Raw genomic sequence first — 22,413 nt, 5'->3', positions numbered from 1 at the left:
AGGAAGTTTATTCCGCACTAACGAGCGAGATAGAAAAACCAGGATTAGAGGAGAAGGAGGACCCAGGCAGGCTGTCTGGCAGGGGAAGAGAACAGCAACACGTGCAGAGGTGAACACGCCTTTTGAGGGGAGGAATGGGAAGGGGTGGGGCCCAGGGCACTCGGCATGCACTGATTGGTGGTTCAATGTCTCAGGAATGTCCCCGCCACAGACGCAGGTTACATCATACTCCACCCACCAGTTGGGGGAAGGGAGGATCTATCAGTCCAGGCTTTTGGTGATATTTAAAAAAATTGAGAGTCCGGGCAAGGTCAGGGGGTGAAGGTCCATTTTCCGTAGCTACTTCCTGCTGAGAGGGTGCGTCGTCAGGGGTGTCTACCCGGGGTCTTAAGGATTCTGGTGACATAGGTGTCTCTAGGTTCTGAATTCAAGTCCAGATAGATCTCTCCCACCTTCTGGTTGGTGAATGCCTGCATTCTGTTCTGGAAAAAACTAATGAAACAGTGCATGAGACAGGGGCCAAAGAGCAAAATTAAAGGAATAGATACCAGTGGGCCTAATGATGGGAGGAGCCATGGGGTAAGTGAGCGAAAAACAGGGAGTGTTTTCCGTGCTGGACGAGGGGTGCAGCAGCATGATTTCCCCAAGGGACTGGTTGGTGAAGTCTTGAGAGTGATCCTGTTGAGTCACTTGGGAGGTAAAAGCTGGTCCTGAGGCTGCCACAGCGTCACTTGTCTGGTTTTGCTGCTTTTCTGGGCCTGGAGCTGAAATACAATCTGGGGGTAAGGTTCTTGAGGAGGACTGAGTCCCACAGCTGGAGGGCTGGTCCTCGGGAGTCTTGGTCGGCTGGTTCTGGCCTGGGCAGAAACCTGTCAGCATGTTCCCGGAGCAGTTGCCTGAGTAAGGGCAGGTATGGAAGATAAGTAGCCAGGAGAGGAGGGTCAGTAGGGAGACAATGGTTGAGCAAGAAGGGTCTCCCATATAGGAGTTCAAAAGGGCTTAAGAAGGTGGGGCTCCATAGTGTAGCCCAGATTCCGGTCAGGGCCATGGGCAGGAGGTCCGGCCAGGAGCTGTGAATTTCTAGAGAGAGTTTAGTTAGATTGTCTTTAAGGAGGCTGTTGACCCTCTCGATCTTACCCGATGATTGTGGGCGGTAGGGTATGTGCAGTTTAGTTAAGTCAGGAGTAGAGAGAGGAAAATCTAGAGTCCTGCCCTAGGTTGAGTGAGGGCCTCAATGACCTCGGGGCAGGAGTGCGTTGCTGCAGGTTGGGTGGAGGTAGTGGGAAGGAGAGTGACTGGGTTCAGGGCTGGGGACTGGGTCAGGGAGATGTCAGGATTCTCGAGGAACAGGAGATGGAGTTCCTGCATGCGAGAGGGGCAAGGAGAGATAAGGATCGGTGGAACAGAAAATCCTGTAGTCTATGGGTGGAGAAGACCTGTAAGGGTTGCTGGAGGCAGATCTTCTGGGCCTCCTTGGTGACAGCGGCGGCTGCAGCCAGAGCTCGGAGGCAGGGCTGCCATCCCCAAACCGTGGGATCAAGCTGTCTTGACAGGTAGGCTACAGGGGTTAAGGCTGGCCCTAGAGGCTGGGTGAGGACCCCCATAGCTATTCCCTGTCTTTCATCAGTAAATAGTTGGAAAGGCTTAGAGATGTCTGGGAGAGAGAGAGGGGGAGATGCCAGAAGGGCATCCCGGAGCTTAGAAAAAGCCTGGCGAATGAGGGATGGTGAGGAGAGGGGGCCTACTGGTGTTTCTTTAGCGGCCTGGTATGGGGCTTAGCTAGGAGAGCAAAGTTTGGGACCCAATGGCAGAAGAATCCTACCAGCCCTAGAAAGGACAAGATCTGTTCCACAGAAGTGGGAGGCCGTAGGTCTCCTATTGCTTGCGTTTGGTCAACTGTCAGTCCTCGGGAATTGGGCTTCAGACAGATCTCCAAGTAAGTGACGGTGGGGGCCGACAGTTGCGCCTTGGCAGGGGACACATGGTATCCTTTGTCCCCTAGAAAGTTGAGGAGGCCAGCTGTATGCCTCTGAGACATGTCCAGGGAGGGGCTGCAGAGAAGGAGATCATCTACATACTGGAGAAGAGTGCTGGGTTCTAATGAGCATTGTTGGAGGTCTCTGGGTAAGGCCTGGCCAAACAGATGAGGACTGTCTCTGAACCCCTGGGGCAGGACCATCCAGGTGAGTTGGCGGGATACCTGCTCATCTGGGTCCTTTTACAATTCTTGTCAACAGTTAACTTTAGAACTTCTTTCTTTCTTTTAACATACCTTCCATTAAGTATAAAAGGCAGGGGGAGGAGGGAGCAGGCCCTGCAGCTTGTTTCCAGGCCTCTAGCAAAGGGTCTTTGTGCGCGCAGAGAGGAAAGGCGGCTGAGAGCCTGGCTGACTTTCTCTGGCGGGAGCGGGAAGGAAGCCCCTGAATGCATTGAACCCCAGTTCCAACTGCACTGAACCCCAGTTCCGGGCGAAACCCCATGGACCCAGGCTCATACAAGGGGAGTCTGGACTGTCAGGTAGAGAGAAAGGCACCTGGAGACTCAGAGACCCGGGGAGACCCGGGGGAGCCCCAGCGGCCAGGGGTCTGGAGACGCACGCGCCAGTGCGCACAAAGACTGCGGAGGTTGCCACAGGCTTTCCCTAGCAGAAGGGAGTCGGAAGCTCCTGACTGCACTGAACCCCAGTTCTGACTGCACTAAACCCCAGTTCCAGGCGATCCCCTGGGGACCCACGCTCTTACGGGGGGGAATCTGGACTCTCGGGCGGAGGCTCGGGAGCCAGGGAAGGCAGAGGTGTGGAGGCGCGCGCGTGCAAAGGCAAGGCTGACAGGAAGCCAACACTGTCTGCTCTGCCCTGAGACTCCACCCCATCCAAGCTGAGCACAGAGGCTTTTGCAATTTGGCAAGTCTAATCCTATAAGGCTGTCTCCAGCACTGAACTTCTCCCAGCGTAGACACAGCCGATCCTCACAGCCAACTGGCCTGGAGGTCAATTCCTCCCAGTGATACCAACAACAATCAAGACTTAACACAACAAGGCTGTACACACAGTCCACAAAGGGGTGCACCAAGAGTGTCCACCTCAGGTTAACTGGGGAGGCCGACCCACTGGGCCATATAAGAAACCTAGCACACAAAGCTACCCTACCAACTCAGGGAAGCAGTGAAAATGCGGCGACAAAGAAACAGATCACAAACGAAAGAAATGGAGGAAAACAAACGACTGGATATAGAATTCAAAACCACGGTTATAAGGCTTTTCAAGAATATCCTAGAAAAGGCCGATAAATATAACGAGACCCTCGAAGATATGAAAAAGGACCAACTAGAAATTAAACATACACTGACTGAAATAAAAAATATTATAGAGAGACCCAACAACAGACTAGAGGAACACAAGAATCAAGTCAAAGAATTGAAATACAAAGAAGCAAAAAACACTCAACCGAAAAAGCAAAAAGCAAAAAAAAAAATCCAAAAAGTTGAAGATAGTGTAAGAAGCCTCTGGGACAACTTCAAGCGTACCAACATCAGTATTATGGGGGTGCCAGAAGAAGAGAGAGAGCAAGATACTGAAAAACTATTTGAAGAAATAATAACAGAAAACTTCCCCCACCTGGTGAAAGAAATAGACTTACAAGTCCAGGAAGCACACAGAACCCCAAACAAGAGGAAACCAAAGAGGACCACACCAAGACACATCATAATTAAAATGCCAAGAGCAAAAGACAAAGAGAGAATATTAAAAGCAACAAGAGAAAAACAGTTACTTACCTACAAGGGAGCACCCATATGATTGTCAGCTGATTTCTCAACAGAAACTATGCAGGCCAGACGGGAGTGGCAAGAAATTTTCAAAGTGATGAATAGCAAGAACCTACAACCAAGATTACTCTACCCAGCAAAGCTATCATTCAGAATTGAAGGGCAGATAAAGAGCTTCACAGATAAGAAAAAGCTAAAGGAGTTCATCACCACCAAACCAGTATTATATGAAATGCTGAAAGGTATTCTTTAAGAAGAGGAAGAAGAAGAAAAAAGTAAAGATAAAAATTATGAACAACAAATACATATCTATCAACAAGTGAACCTAAAAATCAAGTGAATTAAAAACCTGAGGAACAGAATAATCTGGTGAATATAATAGAATCAGGGGCATAGAAAGGGAGTGGACTGATAATTCTCAGGGGGAAAGGGGTATGGGGGCGTTCAGGAAGATACTGGACAAAAATCATACACCTATGGATGAGGACAGTGCGGGGGAGTTAAGGGCAGAAGGTGGGGTGGGAACTGGGTGGAGGGGAGCTATGGGGGGAAAAAGGAGAAACAATTGTAATAATCTAAATAAAGATTTATTAAAAAAAAAAAAAAGATGGTGGCCCCATGGGAGCAGCAAGCCATGCGGCCAACATGGCGACTGCTCACAACACACAAGGGAAGAGCAAACCAAAATTTCTACAAACAGAAATCTAACTTAGCTGTTTGGAGCGGCCAGCGGGGCAGCGGGTGGGTGGCTCTGGCTCTATGCGGCAGCCTCTGCTCGGCTGGCGGCCCGAGGCGGTGACAGCAGCTCCCGCAGCGATGGCCACCTGCCGGGAAAGGGGCAGCCACAGTGAAGAAGGAGGAGGAGGGAAAGAGGAAGCAGAAGGCGGTGTGGTAGGAGTGGGAGAGGTGGAAATGAAAGATCGGCTGGGTCAAAAGAGTCAAAAGACAGAGAAAGGGGCTGAGGACCGGTTTGAGGGGGTGAAGAAGACTTTGTGAGGAGGTTCTGATGAGTGGAACATGAGGAGTAAAGTGAGGGGTGGGAGCGAAGGGCCACTTCCCGGATTGCTGGCAGAAATTACTGAGGTCAGTGAAGATGGTAAAATCCAAAGTCCCATTTTCGGGCCATCTGGACCCATTCCAATTCATACTGAGGCCATGCCATGTTACAGAAGTAAATGAGGCGTTTAGGACACAGATCCTGGGACAGACCTAGCTTAGCCAGATTGGTGAGGAGACACCCTAGAGGTGTGCTAGGATCCGGTTTAGATTTTTGATTACCCATACTAAAACCTGGGATCAGTAGCCGAGGCTAAGGACCAGCGTCCCAGTCATTGAGCCAAGGCTACAGACGGGGAACCCGAGGGACAGCAGGGGACGTCTCCCCTACCTCCCAGGATCCGGACGGAGGCCAAAAGGCCGGAGAACCAGGGGCGACAGGAACGTCTCTGATGCCTCCCCAGGTTTTTTTTTTTTTTTTTTAAAATATATTTTATTGATATTTTACAGAGAGGAAGAGAGAGGGATAGAGAGCTAGAAACATCAATGAGAGAGAAACATCGATCAGCTGCCTCCTGCACACCTCCCCCTGGAGATGTGCCTGCAACCAAGGTACATGCCCTTGACCGGAATCGAACCCGGGACCCTTTAGTCCGCAGGCCGACGCTCTTTCCACTGAGCCAAACCGGTTTCGGCTGCCTCCCCAGGTTTTGAAGCCCTCCTGGAGGGGCCCGGAGGGCTATGCCCGGAAGGCAATCTCTGATGCGGGCCGCGGTTTATGGACAGAGACGCCGGAAAAATGACCACCAGAAATCAACATGGGCTGGGACTTACCACTGATGCTGCCGAGCCGGGGGGGAGAGGCAGGAAGATCCTGAGCCACGAGGAGAGGGGGGCATCCCAGACCGTGAATGGTCAGATGGAATGCTCGCCCCTCCCGGGTTTCACGGCACCAAATGTAAGGTTTGAGGGGCAGGAAACGGAGTCGGAGACTAAGATATGTTAAGAGAGGAAGTTTATTCCACACTAACTAGCGAGATAGAAAAACCAGGATTAGAGGAGAAGGAGGACCCAGCCGGGCTGTCTTGCAGGGGGAGGAGGAGAGAACAGCCTGTACCACAGTTTTTTAATCCACTCATCTGCTGATGGGCACTTAGGCTGTTTCCAAATCTTAGCTATTGTAAATTGTGCTGCTATGAACATAGTGGTGCATATATCCTTTCTGATTGGTGTTTCTAGTTTCTTGGGATATATTCCTAGAAGTGGGATCACTGGGTCAGATGGGAGTTCCATTTTTAGTTTTTTTTTGAGGAAACTCCATACTGTTCTCCACAGTGGCTGCTCCAGTCTGCATTCCCACCAGCAGTGCAAAAGAGTTCCTTTTTCTCCGCATCCTCATCAACACTTGTCATTTGTTGATTTGTTGATGATAGCCATTCTGACAGGTGTGAGATGATACCACATTGTTGTTTTGATTTGCATCTCTCTGATGATTAGTGACTTTGAGCATGTTTTCATGTGTCTCTTGGCCTTCCTTCTGTCCTCCTTCGAAAAGTGTCTATTTAGGTCCGTTGCCCATTTTTTTATTGGATTGTTTATCTTCCTTTTGTTAAGTTGTATCAGTTTCCTGTAAATGCTGGAGATTAAACCCTTATCGGTGATGACATTGGCAAATATGTTCTCCCATGCAGTGGGCTTTCTTGTTGTTTTGTTGATGGTTTCTTTTGCTGTGCAAAAGCTTTTTATTTTTATGTAGTCCCATTTGTTTATTTTCTCTTTAGTTTCTATTGCCCTAGGGGCAGTATCAGTGAAGAAGTTCCTTTGGCATATGTCTGATATTTCACTGCTTGTGGATTCCTCTAGTATTTTTATGGTTTCCCGTCTTATGTTTAAGTCCTTTATCCATTTTGAGTTTATTCTTGTGTATGGTGTAAGTTGGTGGTCTTGTTTCATTTTTTTGCATGTATCTGTCCAATTTTCCCAACACCATTTGTTGAAGAGACTGTCTTGACTCCATTGTATGTTCATGCCTCCTTTGTCAAATATTAATTGGGCATCGTGGTTTGGGTCGATTTCTGGGTTCTCTATTCTATTCCATTGGTCTATATGTCTGTTCTTGTGCCAGGCTGTTTTGAGAACAGTGGCTTTGTAATACAGCTTGATATCTGGTATTGAGATCCCTCCTACTTTATTCTTCTTTCTCAGGATTGCTGTGGCTATTCAGGGTCTTTTTTTATTCCAGATGAATTTTTGGAGAGTTCTTTCTAGGTCTGTGAAATATGCCATTGGTATTTTAATGGGGATTGCATTGAATCTATAGATTGCTTTGGGTAGTATGGACATTTTGATGATGTTGATTCTACCAATCCATGAACATGGTATGTTCTTCCATCTGTTTATGTCTTCCTCTATCTCTTTTTCCAGTGTCCTGTAGTTTTTTGCATATACGTCTTTTACCTCCTTAGTTAAGTTTATTCCTAGGTATCTTAATTTTTTTGGTGTGGTGGTAAATGGGATTGCTTTTTTAGTCTCTCTTTCTATAATTTCACTATTGGTGTAAAGAAATGCCATAGATTTCTTGGCATTAATTTTATATCCTGCTACATTGCCAAATTCATTTATTAAGTCTAATAATTTTTGATGGAGTCTTTAGGGTTTTCTATGTACAATATCATGTCATCTGCGAATAAGGACAGTTTTACTTCTTCTTTTCCAATTTGGATGCCTTTTATTTCTTCTTCTTTCTGATTGCAATGGCTAGTACTTCCAGTACTATGTTGAACAAGAGTGGTGAGAGTGGGCATCCCTGTCTTGTTCCTGTTCTTAGGAGAAATGGTTTTAGCTTTTGTCCATTGAGTATGATGCTGGCTGGGGGTTTTTCATATATGGCTTTTATTATGTTGAGTTATGATCCTTCTATTCCCAACTTGCTGAGAGTTTTTATCAAGAAGAGGTGTTAGATTTTGTCAAATGCTTTTTCTGCATCAATTGAAATGATTATGTGATTTTTTATCTCTCAATTTGTTTATGTGATGTATCATGTTTATTGATTTGTGGATATTGTACCATCCTTGCAACCCCAGGATAAATCCTACTTGGTCATGGTGTATGATCTTTCTGATGTAGTGCTGGATCTGATTTGCTAGAATTTTGTTGATGATTTTGGCATCTATGTTCATGAGGGATATTGGCCTGTAATTCTCTTTCATTGTGTTGTCTTTATCTGGTTTTGGTATTAGGGTGATGCTGGCTTCATAGAAGGAGTTTGGAAGTGTTCCTTCCTCTTGAATTTTTTGGAATAGTCTGAGGACGATAGGTTTTAGTTCTTCCTTGCATGTTTGGTATAACTCCCCTGTGAAGCCATCTGGCCCTGGGCTTTTGTTTGCCGGGAGCTTTTTGATGACTGCTTCAGTTTCATCCATAGTTATTGGCCTATTGAGATTTTTAGAATCTTCCTGATTGAGTTTTGGAAGGTTGTATTTTTCTAGGAATATGTCCATTTCCTCCAGGTTGTCCAGTTTGTTGGAGTAGAGTTGTTCATAGTATTTTTTAATGATCCTTTGTATTTCTGTGGGGTCTGTTGCTATTTTGCCTCTCTCTTTTCTGATTTTGTTTCATTGAGTCCTCTCTCTTTGCTTCTTGGTGAGCCTGGCTAGAAGTTCATCAATCTTGTTTATCCTTTCAAAGAACTAGCTCTTGGTTTCATTGATCTTTTGTATTGTTTTTTGTTTGTTTGTTTGTTTTTTGGTCTCTATGTCATTTATTTCTGCTCTGATCTTTATTATCTCCTTCCTTCTGCTCACTCTGGGCTTTCCTTGTTGCTCTCTTTCTAATTCTTTGAGTTGTAGAGTTAGATGATTTGCTACCATTTTTTTTCTTGCTTTTTGAGGTAGGCCTGTAGAGCTATGAACTTCCCTCTCAGGACTGCTTTTATTATGTCCCATAGATTTTGGATTGTTGTGTTTTTGTTGTCATTAGTTTCCAGGATGCTTTTAATTTCTTCTTTGATCTCATTGGTAACCCAGTCATTATTTAATAGCATGCTATTCAGCTTCCAAGTGTTTGAGATTTTTGGATTGTTTTTATTGTAGTTTATTTCTAATTTTATGGCATTGTGGTCTGAGAAGATGCTTGGTATGATTTCAATCTTCTTGAATTTGGGGAGACTTTGCTTGTGAAAATGTCCCATGTGCACTTGAGAAGAACATATATTCCATGGCTTTGGGATGCAATGGTCTGAAGATGTCAGTTAAGTCCATCTGATCTAGTGAGTCATTAAGGATTATGTGTCTTTGCTGATTTTTTTGTGTAGAGGATTTATCCAGTGATGTCAGTGGTGTATTAAAGTTCCTTACTATGATTGTATTGTTGTCGATCTCTCCCTTGATATCTTCCAGGAGTTTTGTTATATATTTGGGTGCTCCTGCGTTGGGTGCATATATGTTTATCAGGGTTATATCCTGTTGTTGTATCGATCCCTTTAGTATTATGAAGTGGCCTTCCTTATCTCTTGTTATGGCCTCCACTTTGAGGTCTATTTTGTCAGATATAAGTATTGCTACCTCAGCTTTTTTTTTTTCATTTCCATTTGCCTGAAAGATATTTTTCCATCTCTTCACTTTCAATCTGTGTGAGTCCCTTGTTCTGAGGTGGGTTTCTTGTAGACAGCATATATATGGGTCGTGTTTTTTTTATCCATTCAGCCACTCAATGTCTTTTGATTGGAGCATTTAGTCCGTTTACGTTTAAAGTTATTACTGAAAGACACTTGTTTGTAGTCATATCTATTTTTGTGTCTGTGTTCCTTTGTACCTTTTTATTTCTTCTTTTTACAGTATTCCCTTTAGCATTTCTTGCATTGCTGGTTTGGTGGTGATAAACTCCCTTAGCCTTTTTTTGTCTGCAAAGCTCCTGATTTCCCCTTCAATTTTGATTAATAGTCTTGCTGGATAGAGTATTCTTGGATTCAGTCCTTTGCTTTGCAACACTTTGTATACCTCCTTCCATTCCCTTCTAGCTTGATGTGTTTCTGTTGAGAAATAATTTGATAATCTGATGGGGGATCCTTTGTAGGTAACCCTCTGTCTCTCTCTTGTAGCCTTTAAGATTCTCTCTTTGTCGTTAACATTTGCCATTGTATTTATGACGTGTCCTGGTGTGGGTCTTTGGGGGTTGATCCTGCTTGGGACTCTCTGTACTTGTGTAACTTTTTTCTTCCCCATATCCGGGAAGTTTTCTGTCATTATTTCTTCAAATAGATTTTCTAATCCTTGTTGCTCTTCTTGTCCTTCTGGCAGCCCTATTATATGTATGTTACTTCGTTTCATGTTGTCCCAAAGCTCCATTAGGCTTTCCTCCTGCTTTTTAATTTTTTTCTCCAGTTGCTGTTCAGATTTGGCTTATTTCTGTACCTGATCTTCTAACTCACTAATTCGGTCCTCTGCTTCTTCTAGTCTACTGTTGAAACCTTCCATGGTGTTTTTGATTGTAGCTATATCACTTTTCATTTCTTCCTGATTCTTGCACAGGTTTTTTATTTTCTCATCCATCCGATGTATGAATTCCACCACCATTACTCTGAATTCTTTTTCTATCATGTTGCATGCTTCAATTTCACTAATTTCCTTTCTTGGCGACTCCTCATTTTCTTTCCTCTGGAGATTGTGTCATCTCCCCATTCTGACTATCACCAGAAGGTTCAAACTTTGAGTTGTGTGGACCTGTGCCGTGTGCTGTGGGAGCTTCTCACCACCCGAGTGTCACTGAAGTGCTCTGATACTAGGACATGTGGCTGCCATGGGTTGGTGGGAACCAGGCTCACCCAGGGTCAGTGTTACCAGCGTTCAGTGTGGTCTCGTGTGTGCACATAGAATCAGGGACCCCACCTGCACTGTGCTGTTGGTGTGTGCCAAAAATCAGAGTCCCCTAGCACATGCCAGGAGTCAGAGTTCCCCTGTGTCTGCACCAAGAATCAAGTATCAGAGTCTCTGTTGCCTCGTGCGGCTTCTCGCTGAGAATCAGGGTCCCCGTGTGCACATGCACCAAGAATTGGAGTCACTGGCTCTTAGTGTGAATACGCTGTGAGTCAGGGATCCCAGGTGCACACAGTCAGAAACAGAGTCAAGTCAGTGGTGCTCAGTGCTGCCTCTTGCCGGGAGAATCTGGGTCCTGGTCACCATGGAGGACTGGGTTTCACAGTAGCACCGTGGTGTGCCTGCGCTGCGGAAAACAGACTTCTGTGTGTGCTGCGGAAAACAGACTTCCGTGTGCTCTGTGGAAAACGGACTTCCGTGTACGCTGTGGAAAACAGACTTCTGTATGCGCTGTGGAAAACAGACTTCAATGTGCACTTGCCCATAATCGAAGTCAGGTGGCACTGCCGCCATGTGTGGGCTTCGGGTTTGGTCACCCGATTGCATTGCGGTGAGCAGATTCCAGTCTCTGTGTGTGTGCAGGCTCAAATTCCCATAGCAGCACTGCAGTCCCTGCGCATGCTCCCAAGCTCAAATTCCTGTAGGGGCATTGCAGCCCAAGCGAGGGGCGAGTCTATCAGTTACTATGGCACTATCCATGATCCCACAGGGAGGGGGATAGGCTCTTTGACTCACAGAAATCTGCGGCTGGGAAGTCTGGATTCTTGTTGTCTGTTGGTCTGAAGCTGTGGTTGCAGTTCTCTGTCCCCAGTGGCTGCTGGGTCCTGGTTTGTGTCTGAGACATGACTGGGTGGTGCTGAGGCCAGGATCCTAGTCTTGCTTCTCAAGATTGTGTGGTCCCTGTGCCCACACTGGCTGCCCAGAAGTGTCTGCTTTGTGCACGGGGCTCTGCCGTCTAAGACTGCCCCGTTTGGCAGCCCCTTGGAGGACCTGCAGAATCTAACTGTCCCTAGCTCATACACACACACACCACACACGTCTACACTCTCCTCTATGGTACCCTCACTCTCTCACAGTCTCTCCCTCCCTACCTTCCTGCCGGTCGCCATCTTTCAATCCCCGAAAATTAATTTTTTCTTCAGTTATGTTTTAAATTTGATAGACATTATAGAGATGATATGGAGAACATAATCTTGAAAATCATAAAACAGTAAATTATACTGTCAAAATAAAATTTAAAAAGTTTTTATTCAGTTGAATACAGTCTAAAGCCTCACAATAGCAAAATGTAGTGTAAGGGGCATAGTAAGTACAATCTTTCCATATTCCAATTTGCCCACAAATGAAAAATTTTAAAAGAAAAACATGTTTCTTCCAAGTAACTTGTCTCTTCTTGCCTTGGCAAGAATAATTATTAGCACCCTTAATTTCAAGATTTTTGTTGTTGTCTGTTTCAATTATCTTTTTCATGAAGTATAACATGTTGAAATATGAGTAATAAATTAAAATAAAAGGGAAAATTTGCTTTTGGAATAAAATAATTCAAAGTCATTTCACTAAGAAGCACTTTTAGATATGCTGGTCTAAACTTTAATATAAAATCTAAACAGTACTTATTTCTGAAGTAGAATTTTCTCCAGTTTTAATAACTTCAAAAAGTAATACTAAGGACATCAACCTGTGCTTTCTAGAGTTTTGAAAGTGTTCTCATAAATGTAATGAGTTTAGATATGGCTCATTGTCATGGTTGGGTGGACAGAGATTTCATGATAAACTGGCTACAGAAAAATAAACTCTTAATGACTGAATGTTTTGCATTTTGCTTGAGCCAAATAGATGTTTAAGTCATGTACTACTTAACATTCCAAAGTTTCTTTATTCTTCATAGTTTTCTAATGAACAAATAATTAGTTTTCCTGAGTAAGATTATAAAAAAGTTAACCCTTCTACCAAAAGTGTAAAGACAAATAAAATGTAGACTCACAATACAAATAGTTTACATAGCATTACAAGTGCAGAGATACGGACTGCTGCTCTTCACAATGATTGCCTCACCCCTTAAAAAGACTGCAGCAAAGGGTTCAATTGTCCAAAATACTCTGAAGTACAGTAATTAAATTCTTCAGTCCATAAACATATCCCTCGTCTATTGTGTTGCTAGGGAAAACATGAGCAAAATCTATCATTTGCCCTTCTACTTCCGCAGTCTCTTGGCAACCAGTGGGAAGGTGGTAGAGAACTTTTTCCAGCTGGGAAAGTACATTTCCATTTAAATGTTCCTGTGACAAGCTTTCCACCCATTGTCTTGCTCTATATTTTCAACTTTCGATGAAGTCTGACTGTGATGCTTTCTTGAATACATTTTTCTGTGACGAGCATACATCTTGGACAAGCTTTTGGCTACTGAAGCCTCTATTTTTCCATTTGTTGTGGAACTTAACACTCGAAAGTTATTATTGTACTCCAGTATGTCTGTGTCCGAGAGTTGTCCTTTGGACAAAAACTTTTCTGCCAAAATTCTGTCATTTGATTTTGTAGTAGTTGGATGAGATGAACCTTCATAAACAAACAGTAATGAACTTGCATAAAAGTTAAGCTGCTCCTGGCTTTCAAACCACTGCAGAATTCTCTCAGTCTTCTGAATACTGGCAGCAACAGCATCTTTCTTAAGCAGAATCCATTCTGAAAAACATGGATCTCCTTCCTTTAGAGTTTCTTTTGTTAAGCTTCCTCCATAATGCTGGGTTTGTGTCTCATAGCTATCAGAATGAACATGATAAACCCTCATGCCAAGCATTAAGAACCCAATCTCTTCCATTAATGGGTACTTGCTGACCTGTTGCTGAATCTTCTCAGATGAGGCAAAAGAATCATAGCTTTTTCGCCCTATCTTTACATTCATTATACAGGGCTTATTAAATCTATGGGTCACATCTTCCAGTTTTAGGTATAAATCATTTGGTGCAGTGGGAGGTGACCAGATGCCGTAATATTTTGGCAAATATTTTCGTAGCTCTAAAAGAACACCATCAGTACCATCAGCAGCATAAACCATATTATAGAATTCTAACTCTCTTGGGCCCCTTGGAGGTGGCTGTAGCTGTTTCAAAACTGTGCCATCTGGGGGGCGGGGGGGGGGAGAAAAATGGCGGCGGAATAGACAGACGTGTTCCGAGACTTGTCCCAGAGCAGAAAGAAAGAACAGCTGAGGGTCGCACGAGGAGTGTTTGTTGGCAAGTTAAGGGACAGCTAAATTCCAGGAGAAGGTGGGGGACTGCTAGACGGGGTTCCCCTGACTGGGCAGCCCCCACTGCAGCTGGGTCCCCTCCCGGAGCTACGGGCTCGGACACGGAGACTGCGCCATCTTGAAAGGGAAAGTGGAGCTTATTGGAAGCCTGAGAATCCACAACTGCAGCACCCACCGAACAGCTGCGAGCCCCAGAACACCGGTCCCCAATTGGCACAAACACGTGGATTCAGAGGAGCTCTACACTCCACCACGGAAAGGTCAGATTTCGCCTGGGATAAGGTGAGGTCTCTGGTCCCGGCGGGAGAGAGAAACACGTGTTTTGCGGGAGCTGGAGGACCAGGGAAGTCTGTGCCTAGAAAAATCCGTGGCTGTTGGGGCTGGCGTGATCTGTGAATGTGGAAGGGGGTCCTCAGAGCTGCTAACAGAAGGGCTCTCTAAAAAGCAACCCATTTTGATCTGACGTCCAGGGACAGCCTAAGAATTTCAAAGGTGTGCTGGCTGCTTAGACTTGCGCAGACCCATTGTTCGCACACTTGGGCTTTTCCCTCTTCAAATCCTTGCTTCTGATTACTAAGCCCAATACATAGGATCACCCAGCTGGGGACACCCTGGGAGACTGCAGGGGAAAATTGTTTTTCTGGAACCTGGGGATCAGAGCAGGGAGTGACCATCGGAGAGCCGGCTCTGAGGCAGCCCACTTCCACAAACTGGTATTGAGTGCCACAGGGAAAGAAGGATGTAAATACAGGCTAGAGAGGCCAAAGAGATCCGGAAGTCAATCCAGAAACACTGCCACCCAGGGGCTGAATCACAAATTGACTCTTGTGTAATCAAAAATAAAGGAATATGAGAAATTAAGACACACGGCCTGCTTAAAAATGGACTGGCTTACAACACTGAGGAGCAGTGGAACGCAGGGAACTGCAATACTGTCCGGACTGAGAAACAGGCGTGCCAAACAGAACAATAGAGGAAGTGAATGACCTTCACTACTGCACATTTTATTTGTTTTATTTTTTATTTTTATTTTTTTATTTTCATTTTTTTCATCTTTTACTCAAGAAACTAACTTTTTTCTTTTTTCCTCACTTGATTTTACCTTTTTAATTATTACATTTTTATTTTCAATCAGTATTATTACTACTACTATTTTACCTTTTTTTTTTTAAAGTATCATTTTATTTTCTCTTTATTTTACTTTGGGATTAGTGTTCTACATTCTATTTTCATCTTTCCTTTAGCATCGTTTTACTCTATCTCAACTCTACCTTTATGCCATCACTCTCTTCCTAACCTTTCCCCTTTTGGTGTCCTGTTTATCTAACCCCTTTCCTGCTTTAGATTTTCCCTATTCTTTCTGTTTACCCCCTGTTAAAATTTCACCCTACTTATATATCTAATCTCCAATCCCCTGCTCCAAGTCCATACACACCTCTCTCTTCACTGTCTTAACTATCCAAAAAGTTGTTTTTCTCTCTGTCCTTTTGTTGTTGTTTGCTTGAATGTTGATTATATCTAATTTTTATGCTTTTTTTGTGAGATTGTTTTGCTTATTCTTTTGTTTGTTTGTTATTTTGTTTGCTTTGTTTTTGTTTGTTTTTTGCTTCTGTTTTCCCTTGCCTCACTTGATATTAGTTGGTGTTGTAGTTTGTATTAATCCCCAGGTACTTGTTGCTGACATTTGCTGGGATTAGTGATTGTTCTATTGGAGTTTTCTCCCCATATATATAGTTTGTTCCCCTTTCTCTCTTAGTCTCTTTCTTGTCTATCTTACTTTTTTTTCCTTTTCCCAATTTCATTTTGACACTCTTTTTTTCTCTTTCTTTTTCCTCTTCTTTTCCCTCTCCTATCCCCTAATTTGCCTTTCTCTGGTGGTCACCTTTATTGGAGGTTATCAATATCGTGAATACATTTCTGTTTAGTGCCTTGTGTGTTGTACCTGGTTGTGTTGTATTTTGTGCATTTAAATCAACGCAGAAGAGAGAGAACTACATAACCAGACATCCGGAGAAGAGAGACCATGGGGAGACAAAGAAACAGCCCACATATGAAAGAAAAGCAGGCATCACCAGAAAAGGAAGTAAACAAAATGGAGGCAAGCAACCTTCCAGAGAAAGAATTCAGAGAAATGGTCATAAGGTGGCTGAAAAGAATGGAAGACAAATTCGACAATATGAGCAAGAACCAAGAGGAAATGAAGAAGAACCAAGAAGAAATGAAAAATGACATCGCTGCTGCAAAGAACTCAATAGAAAGCATCAAGAGTAGACTAGAAGAAGCAGAGGACCGCATCAGTGAGCTAGAAGACAAGATGGGAAAAAATACCCAAGTAGAGCAACTTCTTTAAAAAAAAATTAAAAGGCAGGAGGAGAGCCTAAGGGAACTTTGGGACAACACGAAACAAAACAACATCCGCATAATAGGGGTTCCAGAAGGAAAGGAAGCTGAGGAAGGAATAGAAAACCTCTTTGAAGAAATAATGACAGAAAATTTCCCTGATATAGGGAAGAAAAAACCCACACAAATCCAAGAAGCTCACAGAGTCCCAAGCAAAATGAACCCCAAAAGACCGACACCAAGGCACATTATAATTAAATTGGCAAACACCAACGACAAAGTAAGAATCTTAAAAGCGGCAAGAGAGAGACAGAAAGTTACATACAAAGGAACCCCCATCAGACTAGCAACTGATTTCTCAACAGAAACTCATCAGGCCAGAAGGGAATGGAATGAAATATACAAAGTCATGCAAAGGAAGGGTCTGAATCCAAGAATACTGTACTTAGCAAGGCTATCAATCAAAATTGAAGGTGAAATCAGGAGATTCACAGACAAAAAAGGACTAAGGGAATTTATTACCCCAAACCAGCAATGCAAGAAATGCTAAAGGGTCTGCTGTTAAAAAAAAAAAAAAGAAATAGGAAGTGAAGAAGGAACACAGGGGTAAAGAATAAAAATGGTGACAAATAAGTACCTACCAATAATAACTTTAAATGTAAATGGATTAAATGCCCCAATCAAAAGACATAGGGTAACGGATTGGATAAGAAAATAAGACCCATATATCTGCTGTCTACAAGAAACCCACCTCAGAAAAAAAGACGCACACAGACTAAGGGTGAAGGGATGGAAAAAGGTGTTCCAGGCGAATGGAAATGAAAAAAAAGCTGGGGTAGCAATACTTATATCTAACAAATTAGATCTCAAAGTGAAGGACATAACAAGAGATAAGGAAGGCCACTTCATAATACTAAAGGGAGCAATCCAACAAGAAGAAATAACTCTGGTAAACATACATGCACCCAATACAGGAGCACCCAAATACATAAAAAAACTCCTGGAGGATATCAAGGGAGAGACTGACAGCAATACAATCATAGTAGGAGACTTTAATACCCCACTATCACCACTGGACAAATCCTCTAAACAAAAAATCAGCAAAGAAACATCAATCCTAAATGACGCACTAGACCAGATGGAATTAATTGACATCTTCAGAACATTTCACCCCAAAGCCACAGAATATACATTCTTCTCAAGTGCACATGGGTCATTTTCAAAGATAGACCATATGTTGGGACTTAGGCAAAGTCTCTTCAAATTCAAGAAGATAGAAATCATATCAAGCATCTTCTCAGACCACAGTGGCATAAAACTGGAAATCAACTACAATAAAAACAATCCAAAGAAATCAAACACATGGACACTAAACAGCATGCTATTAAACAATGACTGGGTTACCAGAGAGATCAAGGAAGAAATAAAAAACATTATGGCAACAAATGACAATTAAAATACAACAATCCAAAATCTATGGGACACAGCGAAAGCAGTCTTGAGAGGGAAGTTCATAGCTCTACAAGCCTACTGCAAAAAAACAAGAAAAAATGGTAATAAATTACCTATCCCTATAACTCAAAAGTTAGAAAAAGAGCAACAAGAAAATTCCAGTGTAAGCAGAAGGAAGGAAATAATAAAGATCAGAGCGGAGATAAACGACATAGAGACCAAAGAAACAATACAAAAGATCAACAAAAACAAGAGCGGGTTCTTTGAAAGGATAAACAAAATTGATGAACCTCTAGCCAGGCTCACCAAGAAGCAAAGAGAGAGGACCCAAATAAACAAAATCAGAAATGAAAGAGGTGAAATAACAACAGATCCCGCCAAAATACAAAGGATTCTTAAAAAAATACTACAAACAACTCTACTCCAATAAACTGGACAACCTGGAGGAAATGGACATATTCCTAGAAAAGTATAACCTTCCAAAACTCAATCAGGAAGAATCTAAACAGCTCAATATGCCAGTAACTATGGAATAAATTGAAGCAGTCATCAAAAAGCTTCTGGCAAATAAAAGCCCGGGGCCAGACAGCTTCACAGGAGAGTTTAATCAAACATTCAAGGTAGAACGAAAACCTATCCTCCTCAGACTATTCCAAAAAATTCAAGAGGAAGGAACACTTCCAAGCTCCTTCTATGAAGCCAGCATCACCCTAATACCAAAACCAGATAAAGACAACACAATGAAAGAGAATTACAGGCCAATATCCTCATGAACATAGATGCCAAAATCATCAACAAAATTCTAGCAAATCGGATCCAGCACTACATCAGAAAGGTCATACACCATGACCAAGTAGGATTTATCCCAGGGATGCAAGGATGGTACAATATCCGCAAATCAATAAACGTGATATATCACATAAACAAATTGAGAGATAAAAATCGCATAGTCATATCAATTTATGCAGAAAAAGCATTTGACAAGATCCAACACCCTTTCTTGATAAAAACTCTCAACAAGGTGGGAATAGAAGGATCATACCTCAACATAAAAGCTATATATGATAAACCCACAGCTAACATCATACTCAATGGGCAAAAGCTAAAACCATTTCCCCTAAGAACAGGAACAAGACATGGATGCCCACTCTCAGCACTCCTGTTTGACATAGTACTGGAAGTATTAGCCATTGCAAGTAGACAAGAAGAAGAAATAAAAGGCATCCAAATTGGAAAAGAAGAAGTAAAGCTGTCCTTAATTGCAGATGACATGATATTGTACATAAAAAACCCAAATGACTCCATCAAAAAACTAACAGACTTAATAAATGAATTCGGCAATGTAGCAGGTTACAAAATTAACGCCAAGAAATCTTTGGCATTTCTATACACCAATAGTGAACTTATAGAAAGAGAGACTAAAAAAGCAATCCCATTTACCATCGCACCAAAACAATTAAGATACCTAGGAATAAACTTAACTAAGGAGGTAAAAGACATATACACGGAAAACTACAGGACACTGAAAAAAGAGATAGAGGAAGACGTAAACAGATGGAAGAACCTACCATGTTCATGGATTGGTAGAATCAACATCATTAAAATGTCCATACTACCCAAAACAATCTATAGATTCAATGCACTCCCCATTAAAATACCAATGGCATATTTCACAGACCTAGAAAGAACTCTCCAAAAATTTATCTGGAATAAAGAAAGACCCCGAATAGCCACAGCAATCCTGAGAAAGAAGAATAAAGTAGGAGGGATCTCAATATCAGATTTCAAGCTGTATTACAAAGCCACTGTTCTCAAAACAGCCTGGTACTGGCACAAGAACAGACATATAGATCAATGGAATAGAATAGAGAACCCAGAAATCGACCCAAACCACTATGCGCAATTAATATTTGACAAAGGAGGCATGAACATACAATGGAGTCAAGACAGTCTCTTCAAAAAATGATGTTGGGAAAATTGGACAGATACATGCAAAAAAAATGAAACTAGATCACCAACTTACACCATACACAAAAATAAACTCAAAATGGATACAGGACTTATACATAAGATGGGAAACCATAAAAATACTAGAGGAATCCACAGGCAGAGAAATCTCAGACATATGCTGAAAGAACTTCTTCACTGATACTGCCCCTAGGGCAATGGAAGCCAAAGAGAAAATAAACAAATGGGACTTCATCAAAATAAAAAGCTTTTGCACAGCAAAAGAAACCATCAACAAAACAACAAGAAAGCCCACTGTATGGGAGAACATATTTGCAAATGTTATCACTGATAAAGGTTTAATCTCCAACATCTACAGGCAGCTTATACAACTTAATAAAAGGAAGATAAATGATCCAATAAAAAAAATGGGCAACGGACCTAAATAGAATCTTTTTGAAAGAAGACAGAAGGAAGGCCAAGAGACACATGAAAACATGCTCAAAGTCACTAATTATCCAAGAGATGCAAATCAAAAAGACAATGCGATACCATCTCACACCTGTCAGAATGGCTATCATCAACAAATCAACAAATGACAAGTGTTGGCGAGGATGCGGAGAAAAAGGAACCCTCGTGCACTGCTGGTGGGAATGCAGACTGGTACAGCCACTGTGGAGAACAGTATGGAGTTTCCTGAAAAAACTGAAAATGGAACTCCCATTTGACCCAGTAATCCCACTCCTAGGAATATATCCTAAGAAACTAGAAATACCAATCAGAAAGGATATATGCACCCCTATGTTCATAGCAGCACAATTTACAATAGCTAAGATTTGGAAACAGCCTAGGTGCCCATCAGCAGATGACTGGATCAGAAAACTATGGTACATCTACACAATGGAATACTATGCTGCCATAAAAAAAGAAGGAGTTCTTACCATTTGTAGGCACCTGGATGGAATTGGAGAATATTATGCTAAGTGAACTAAGCCAGTCAATGAAAGAAAAATACCACATGATCTCACTCATTTGTGGATAATAAAAAACATTATAAACTGATGAATAAAAAGATAGATACAGAGGCAGTAAAGCATCGAACAGACTGTCAAATTACAGCGGGAAGGTTAGGGAGAGGTGGGGGAGATAAGAGATCAACTGAAAGACTTGTATGCATGCATATAAGCATAACCAATAGACGTAAGACACTGGGGGGTGAGGGCATGTATGGGAGTGGGGGGGCAATGGTAAGATATGTACACATATAACACCTTAATAAAAAAGAAATAATGAAAATAAAATAAAATAAAAAAAACAAAACTGTGCCATCTGGATGTTGCAAGATACCCACTTTGTCCTTCCGGTACATGTGCCCGGCCACCTGATGTGAGAGGGACACGAAGCAGAGCGTGCCGCCCGCCGATTTCGGGGTACCGCCTCGCTTGCCAGTGGGGTCCGCATGTCTGGGGGGCCAGGCGCCTCGAGCCAAAGCGGGGTATGATGGCTCTGTTGCCATAACGGAAAGCTGAAGCCCGGGGAAGGGGGCCCATGACGCAGCAGAGGCGCAGGTGCTGTCCTCCCAACTTCCTGCAGAGCGCGGATCCCGGCTCCCGCTGCTCTAGGATCAGAAACTTTTAAAAAAACAAAACAGGTTTTGAACTATTCCCTGTTTCAATTTGTCTTTTCTCCCCTGAGGAACATTTTAGGAAAATAAGTTTGTAAAATTTTGTATTTTAATTCTAATGAGTGCCTTCATCACATGACATGCACCCACTGAATATTCTTTTATTGCAAAAAGCATAAATAAATATTTTTTAAAAACAGAACTTTGCCTTAATTGTTTTAAATATCCTATATAATAAAAGGCTAATGTGCAAATAAACCGAACGGCGGAACAACCGAACAATTGAACAACCGGTCGCTATGACGTGTGCTGACCACCAGGGGGTGTGCGGAACATGGCAGGCATTGGCAGCAGGCAGCAGAGCGTGGAACATGGTGAGCATGGGCTGCGGTCGGGATGGTGGAGCAGGTGAGCAGGGATGCCAGACCAAGGCAGGGCACCGGTTGCTGTCATCGAGGTGAGCCTCTGGTGGTTACTGAAAATTCTTTTGCTCCCGTGCACCATGGTACTGCCCGCTGCTTGCACCCGCTGCTTGCACCCGCTGCCGGCGCCCGGCACCAGCCCCAACCACTCGGTGTCATCAGTGTGTGAGAGCGTTGGTGGTGGGAGCAGGGCTGCCGGCAGACAGGGGACTGGCAACCACAGCAGGAGGGGCCGGGTGGGGGCGCGGAGAATGGGCCCAGACCCACCTCTGTGCCCACCGCAGCCTCGCGGCCCACAGTTCCTTTCAAGGTGCACGAATTTGTGCACTGGGCCCCTAGTTATAAATAATAGTGTTTTCTTTTATTAGTTCATGCATTTATCTTTATTGTTATCTTTGCCTCCTTTTTCATTTACACAATGTTTGTAGTTGACTTTAAACTTTTTATTAAATTTTAAACTACACCAGCAATTTTAACTGGTGTGCCACAAGAAATTTTTTAAAATATATTTTTATTAATTTCCAAGAGAAAGGGAGAGGGAGAGATAGAAACATCAATGATGAGAGAGAATCATTGATCAGCTGCCTCCTGCACACCCCCAACTAGGGATCGACCCCACAACCCAGGCATGTGCCCTTGACTGGAATCGAACCTGGGACCCTTCAGTCTGTAGGCTGATGCTCTATCCACTGAGCCAAACCAGCCAGGGCCCGCAAGAAATTTTAAAGCATATAACACCTGACTATT

The 22,413-nt window shown here is 43.0% G+C and overlaps 1 pseudogene across 1 annotated transcript; it reads right to left on the bottom strand.

Moving 5' to 3' along the window:
• Window positions 1–12,715: 12,715 nt before the first annotated feature.
• On the bottom strand, window positions 12,716–21,136 carry LOC308246611 (inositol polyphosphate multikinase-like; annotated as a pseudogene). The gene is made up of 2 exons: window positions 20,950–21,136; window positions 12,716–13,754 (listed from the first exon to the last, which is right to left on the bottom strand). The product of its transcript is annotated as an inositol polyphosphate multikinase-like (transcript).
• Window positions 21,137–22,413: the final 1,277 nt, after the last annotated feature.

Source organism: Plecotus auritus (genome assembly GCF_963455305.1).
Source record: "Plecotus auritus genome assembly, chromosome: 4".
Lineage (NCBI taxonomy): Eukaryota > Metazoa > Chordata > Mammalia > Chiroptera > Vespertilionidae > Plecotus > Plecotus auritus.
Note: the sequence above shows the minus strand (reverse complement) of the source record. Positions and strands in the feature narration are given on the sequence as shown.